Source organism: Styela clava, chromosome 9 (genome assembly GCF_964204865.1).
Source record: "Styela clava chromosome 9, kaStyClav1.hap1.2, whole genome shotgun sequence".
Classification (NCBI taxonomy): Eukaryota; Metazoa; Chordata; class Ascidiacea; order Stolidobranchia; family Styelidae; genus Styela; species Styela clava.
The window spans coordinates 18647583-18655082 of NC_135258.1; the positions used below are offsets into that span (position 1 = coordinate 18647583).

General features: G+C 53.2%; 2 non-coding genes and 1 pseudogene across 2 annotated transcripts; all 3 read right to left on the reverse strand.

Annotated features, from left to right (window-relative positions):
* LOC144427442 (large subunit ribosomal RNA) overlaps positions 1–521 on the reverse strand; it is a 2937-nt pseudogene extending 2416 nt beyond the window's left edge.
* Positions 522–808: 287 nt separating this feature from the next.
* LOC144427453 (5.8S ribosomal RNA) lies at positions 809–962 on the reverse strand. Its single transcript, XR_013477982.1, has one exon. It is a non-coding gene; the product is annotated as a 5.8S ribosomal RNA (ribosomal RNA).
* Positions 963–1260: 298 nt separating this feature from the next.
* Positions 1261–3070, reverse strand: LOC144427432 (small subunit ribosomal RNA). The gene has a single exon (XR_013477976.1). It is a non-coding gene; the product is annotated as a small subunit ribosomal RNA (ribosomal RNA).
* Between the last annotated feature and the right edge of the window lie 4430 nt (positions 3071–7500).

Below are 7500 nucleotides of genomic sequence, written 5' to 3' on the forward strand. Positions count from 1 at the left end.
GACTCGGCAGCGGCGCCTTAAGCGTCCGCGAACCGAGACGGCGCGCCCCCGCACCCAACTGAAAGCGAGCCGGCGACCTGACGGGCCCTCCCGTTTGCCTCTCAACGGTTTCACGTACTCTTGAACTCTCTCTTCAAAGTGCTTTTCAACTTTCCCTCACGGTACTTGTCCGCTATCGGTCTCGCGACCGTATTTAGTCTTAGGTGGAGTTTACCACCCGCTTTGGGCTGCATTCCCAAACAATCCGACTCCGAGAAGACCCGAAGCGGCCAAGGCAAGCGCCCCTATGGGCCTAACACCCGCCGTGGGACGAGGCCTCGATCAGAAGGACACCGGCGCTCGCCGTCAGCCGCACTGGGACTTCCGTACGTCACAACTCGGCGCGCTCAAAAAGCGCGCAGATTCGACGCTGGACTCTTCCCGGTTCACTCGCCGTTACTCAGGGAATCCCTGTTGGTTTCTTTTCCTCCGCTTAATAATATGCTTAAATTCAGCGGGTGCTCTCGCCTGAACTCAGGTCGTATGTGTCAAGCGGGCCGCTTCTTACACGGCCCGCTGGCATCGCAAGTCGTCGCCGCCGGCGCCGACCGAGCGCGTACCGTCGCCGCCTTGGCCCACGTCGGTCTTGATCTCGTGACCGGACCGACCGACCTGGACCCGCCCCTCGAACGTAGTTGAACACGTCAAGGGGCCGGCGGTGTACGGGACACGCGGTCGCGCCGAGAAAGCTCGGCGACCGCTTCAACTTGGGGCGACGCCCGGCCGTCTTCGCAGAGGCCAGGCGACGGCCCTCGGGTGAGGACGAACGCGACCCTGAGGCAGACGCGGTCCCGGGATTGACCCGAGACCGCAATTCGCGTTCAGAAGGTCGACGTTCAATGTGTTCTGCAATTCACATTACTTCTCGCACTTGGCTGCGTCCTTCATCGAGTCGCGAGCCGAGTGATCCACCGTTAAGAGTCGTCCTCGACGTTTCGCCCGGCGCCGAAGCGCGCGGACGTCACACTGTGGGATCGACCACAAAACCACCACCGACAACAACTGCACAAAAACACCAACAAACGGCGCCGAGCGACCGCCGGGCTGGGCCGGCGGCACATCGAGCGCGGTGCCCAGAAGCCACCATCGCACTCGGCTGCCTTGCTATGCCAACGTGTTACGCGTGTCGCACGGGGCGGAACCCCGATTGACGGCCGCCCTCTCGGCGGCACCCAAAGACAATTAAGTGCGCGGTCGGCCGGGGCCTACCACCACTTTCGGTAATGATCCTTCCGCAGGTTCACCTACGGAAACCTTGTTACGACTTTTACTTCCCCTAAATGATCAAGTTTGATCGTCTTCTCGACACGCCGACGCGGCCGTTGCCAGCCGCGACGGGGCCGATCCAAGGATCTCACTAAACCATTCAATCGGTAGTAGCGACGGGCGGTGTGTACAAAGGGCAGGGACGTAATCAACGCAAGTTGATGACTTGCGCTTACTGGGAATTCCTCGTTCAAGGGAAACAATTGCAAGTCCCTATCCCAATCACGAATGAGGTTCAACGGGTTACCCGGACCTTTCGGCCTAGGTTAGACACTCGCTGCTTCACTCAGTGTAGCGCGCGTGCGGCCCCGGACATCTAAGGGCATCACAGACCTGTTATTGCTCAATCTCGTGTGGCTAAACGCCACTAGTCCCTCTAAGAAGTTAGACGCCGACCGAGAAGGTCGCGTAACTATTTAGCATGCCAGAGTCTCGTTCGTTATCGGAATTAACCAGACAAATCGCTCCACCAACTAAGAACGGCCATGCACCACCACCCACAGAATCAAGGAAGAGCTCTCAATCTGTCAATCCTACCTGTGTCCGGGCCGGGTGAGTTTCCCCGTGTTGAGTCAAATTAAGCCGCAGGCTCCACTCCTGGTGGTGCCCTTCCGTCAATTCCTTTAAGTTTCAGCTTTGCAACCATACTTCCCCCGGAACCCAAAGACTTTGGTTTCCCGGAAGCTGCCGGAAAGGTCGTCATGGTAACGCCTCCCGATCGCTAGTTGGCATCGTTTATAGTCAGAACTAGGACGGTATCTGATCGTTTTCGAACCTCTGACTTTCGCTCTTGATTAAAGAAAACATTCTTGGCGATTGCTTTCGCAGTAGTTCGTCTTCCGCCGATCCAAGAATTTCACCTCTAACGGCAGAGTACGGACGCCCCCGTCCGTCCCTCTTAATCATTACCTCGTGCTCCGAAAACCAACAAAATAGAACCAAGGTCCTATTCCATTATTCCATGCAACACTATGCAGGCGAACAGCCTGCTTTGAACACTCTAATTTTTTCAAAGTAAACTTATCGGCCACCGCCGACACTCAGTCAAGAGCACCGACGGAGAACCGAAGGTGAGGCGAACGCAACCAGTGACACGCCTTGCGACGGACCGGCGGCGCTCGCCCAAAATCCAACTACGAGCTTTTCAACCGCAACAACTTTAGCATACACTGTTGGAGCTGGAATTACCGCGGCTGCTGGCACCAGACTTGCCCTCCAATGGATACTCGTTAAGAGTTTTAGGATGTACTCATTCCAATTACAGGGCCTCGTTAGAGTCCTGTATTGTTATTTTTCGTCACTACCTCCCCGTGTCGGGAATGGGTAATTTGCGCGCCTGCTGCCTTCCTTGGATGTGGTAGCCGTTTCTCAGGCTCCCTCTCCGGAATCGAACCCTGATTCCCCGTTACCCGTTATCACAAAGGTAGGCACGTAGCGTACCTTCGACAGTTGATAGGGCAGACACTTGAATGATACGTCGTCGGTGCAGAGACCGTACGATCCGCGTGGTTATCCAGAGTCATCAAACGTCACAGGACGAACCCGGTCGGTTTTGATCTGATAAAAGCGCGCCTCCCGAAGTCGGCGCTTAATGCATGTATTAGCTATAGAATTACCACAATAATCCACTTCGCTCACGAGACCAAATAAACCAAGACTGATTTAATGAGCCATTCGCAGTTTCGCTTTACGAGAACTCGTACTTGCACCTGCATGGCTTAATCTTTGAGACAAGCATATCACTACTGGCAGGATCAACCAGATAGCTGCGACAGCTGCGCTCGGCCCTTACTGGGCCGCCCGGCGCGTGCTCGTCGTATTCGTTTAAGACCGAGGCGATCGCCTGCGGCCGTACTCAGCTTCGACAGTCGCTGGCCGCGACGTCCACGCTCTCGCCGGCAGTGCCAGGCGGAGCGATTTGCGTTTTTTCTTTGCTCGCCCTCTCTCGGGCTCGATCCATTCAGTTTCGCACAAACAAGAGCTCTGCCGGCCGCCTGCAGCGGTGCCTAAAACCCGGTCATAACAATGCGACCGTTCTGCTAGGCCGACAAGCGCTCAAGCCAGACGCTCGATCGAACGCCCCCTACATATTAGTCGAGACAACGGCTCGCTCATTAGCATCGCGTTTGTACTTTAACTTTTTTCGGCTCGGCTTCTTTCGACGCCGATGCCGGCGACGTAGCACTCTCTCGCCCGCCAGCCACCGAGAGATGTGTGCGCTCCGACCGGCCCCGCACGCCGCTCTTTCTTGGCTCATTCGAGTTTACTGTCTTTCGCTCTAACATGCCTTACCTAGGGTTAGGTTAGTATGCTTGCACGTTTGTACTTTAACTTTTTTCGGCTCGGCTTCTTTCGACGCCGATGCCGGCGACGCAGCACTCTCTCGCCCGCCAGCCACCAAGAGATGTGTGCGCTCCGACCGGCCCCGCACGCCGCTCTTTCTTGGCTCATTCGAGTTTACTGTCTTTCGCTCTAACATGCCTTACCTAGGGTTAGGTTAGTATGCTTGCACGTTTGTACTTTAACTTTTTTCGGCTCGGCTTCTTTCTTGGCTCATTCGAGTTTACTGTCTTTCGCTCTAACATGCCTTACCTAGGGTTAGGTTAGTATGCTTGCACGTTTGTACTTTAACTTTTTTCGGCTCGGCTTCTTTCGACGCCGATGCCGGCGACGCAGCACTCTCTCGCCCGTCAGCCACCGAGAGATGTGTGCGCTCCGACCGGCCCCGCACGCCGCTCTTTCTTGGCTCATTCGAGTTTACTGTCTTTCGCTCTAACATGCCTTACCTAGGGTTAGGTTAGTATGCTTGCACGTTTGTACTTTAACTTTTTTCGGCTCGGCTTCTTTCGACGCCGATGCCGGCGACGCAGCACTCTCTCGCCCGCCAGCCACCAAGAGATGTGTGCGCTCCGACCGGCCCCGCACGCCGCTCTTTCTTGGCTCATTCGAGTTTACTGTCGTCTTTCGCTCTAACATGCCTTACCTAGGGTTAGGTTAGTATGCTTGCACGTTTGTACTTTAACTTTTTTCGGCTCGGCTTCTTTCTTGGCTCATTCGAGTTTACTGTCTTTCGCTCTAACATGCCTTACCTAGGGTTAGGTTAGTATGCTTGCACGTTTGTACTTTAACTTTTTTCGGCTCGGCTTCTTTCGACGCCGATGCCGGCGACGCAGCACTCTCTCGCCCGTCAGCCACCGAGAGATGTGTGCGCTCCGACCGGCCCCGCACGCCGCTCTTTCTTGGCTCATTCGAGTTTACTGTCTTTCGCTCTAACATGCCTTACCTAGGGTTAGGTTAGTATGCTTGCACGTTTGTACTTTAACTTTTTTCGGCTCGGCTTCTTTCGACGCCGATGCCGGCGACGCAGCACTCTCTCGCCCGCCAGCCACCGAGAGATGTGTGCGCTCCGACCGGCCCCGCACGCCGCTCTTTCTTGGCTCATTCGAGTTTACTGTCTTTCGCTCTAACATGCCTTACCTAGGGATAGGTTAGTATGCTTGCACGTTTGTACTTTAACTTTTTTCGGCTCGGCTTCTTTCTTGGCTCATTCGAGTTTACTGTCTTTCGCTCTAACATGCCTTACCTAGGGTTAGGTTAGTATGCTTGCACGTTTGTACTTTAACTTTTTTCGGTTCGGCTTCTTTCTTGGCTCATTCGATTTTACTGTCTTTCGCTCTAACATGCCTTACCTAGGGTTAGGTTAGTATGCTTGCACGTTTGTACTTTAACTTTTTTCGGCTCGGCTTCTTTCGACGCCGATGCCGGCGACGCAGCACTCTCTCGCCCGCCAGCCACCGAGAGATGTGTGCGCTCCGACCGGCCCCGCACGCCGCTCCTTCTTGGCTCATTCGAGTTTACTGTCTTTCGCTCTAACATGCCTCACCTAGGGTTAGGTTAGTATGCTTGCACGTTTGTACTTTAACTTTTTTCGGCTCGGCTTCTTTCGACGCCGATGCAGGCGACGCAGCACTCTCTCGCCCGCCAGCCACCAAGAGATGTGTGCGCTCCGACCGGCCCCGCACGCCGCTCTTTCTTGGCTCATTCGAGTTTACTGTCTTTCGCTCTAACATGCCTTACCTAGGGTTAGGTTAGTATGCTTGCACGTTTGTACTTTAACTTTTTTCGGCTCGGCTTCTTTCTTGGCTCATTCGAGTTTACTGTCTTTCGCTCTAACATGCCTTACCTAGGGTTAGGTTAGTATGCTTGCACGTTTGTACTTTAACTTTTTTCGGCTCGGCTTCTTTCGACGCCGATGCCGGCGACGCAGCACTCTCTCGCCCGCCAGCCACCGAGAGATGTGTGCGCTCCGACCGGCCCCGCACGCCGCTCTTTCTTGGCTCATTCGAGTTTACTGTCTTTCGCTCTAACATGCCTTACCTAGGGTTAGGTTAGTATGCTTGCACGTTTGTACTTTAACTTTTTTCGGCTCGGCTTCTTTCTTGGCTCATTCGAGTTTACTGTCTTTCGCTCTAACATGCCTTACCTAGGGTTAGGTTAGTATGCTTGCACGTTTGTACTTTAACTTTTTTCGGCTTGGCTTCTTTCTTGGCTCATTCGAGTTTACTGTCTTTCGCTCTAACATGCCTTACCTAGGGTTAGGTTAGTATGCTTGCACGTTTGTACTTTAACTTTTTTCGGCTCGGCTTCTTTCGACGCCGATGCCGGCGACGCAGCACTCTCTCGCCCGCCAGCCACCGAGAGATGTGTGCGCTCCGACCGGCCCCGCACGCCGCTCTTTCTTGGCTCATTCGAGTTTACTGTCTTTCGCTCTAACATGCCTTACCTAGGGTTAGGTTAGTATGCTTGCACGTTTGTACTTTAACTTTTTTCGGCTCGGCTTCTTTCTTGGCTCATTCGAGTTTACTGTCTTTCGCTCTAACATGCCTTACCTAGGGTTAGGTTAGTATGCTTGCACGTTTGTACTTTAACTTTTTTCGGCTTGGCTTCTTTCTTGGCTCATTCGAGTTTACTGTCTTTCGCTCTAACATGCCTTACCTAGGGTTAGGTTAGTATGCTTGCACGTTTGTACTTTAACTTTTTTCGGCTCGGCTTCTTTCTTGGCTAATTCGAGTTTACTGTCTTTCGCTCTAACATGCCTTACCTAGGGTTAGGTTAGTATGCTTGCACGTTTGTACTTTAACTTTTTTCGGCTTGGCTTCTTTCTTGGCTCATTCGAGTTTACTGTCTTTCGCTCTAACATGCCTTACCTAGGGTTAGGTTAGTATGCTTGCACGTTTGTCCTTTAACTTTTTTCGGCTCGGCTTCTTTCTTGGCTCATTCGAGTTTACTGTCTTTCGCTCTAACATGCCTTACCTAGGGTTAGGTTAGTATGCTTGCACGTTTGTACTTTAACTTTTTTCGGCTCGGCTTCTTTCGACGCCGATGCCGGCGACGCAGCACTCTCTCGCCCGCCAGCCACCAAGAGATGTGTGCGCTCCGACCGGCCCCGCACGCCGCTCTTTCTTGGCTCATTCGAGTTTACTGTCTTTCGCTCTAACATGCCTTACCTAGGGTTAGGTTAGTATGCTTGCACGTTTGTACTTTAACTTTTTTCGGCTCGGCTTCTTTCTTGGCTCATTCGAGTTTACTGTCTTTCGCTCTAACATGCCTTACCTAGGGTTAGGTTAGTATGCTTGCACGTTTGTACTTTAACTTTTTTCGGCTCGGCTTCTTTCGACGCCGATGCCGGCGACGCAGCACTCTCTCGCCCGCCAGCCACCGAGAGATGTGTGCGCTCCGACCGGCCCCGCACGCCGCTCTTTCTTGGCTCATTCGAGTTTACTGTCTTTCGCTCTAACATGCCTTACCTAGGGTTAGGTTAGTATGCTTGCACGTTTGTACTTTAACTTTTTTCGGCTCGGCTTCTTTCGACGCCGATGCCGGCGACGCAGCACTCTCTCGCCCGCCAGCCACCGAGAGATGTGTGCGCTCCGACCGGCCCCGCACGCCGCTCTTTCTTGGCTCATTCGAGTTTACTGTCTTTCGCTCTAACATGCCTTACCTAGGGTTAGGTTAGTATGCTTGCACGTTTGTACTTTAACTTTTTTCGGCTCGGCTTCTTTCTTGGCTCATTCGAGTTTACTGTCTTTCGCTCTAACATGCCTTACCTAGGGTTAGGTTAGTATGCTTGCACGTTTGTACTTTAACTTTTTTCGGCTCGGCTTCTTTCTTGGCTCATTCGAGTTTACTGTCTTT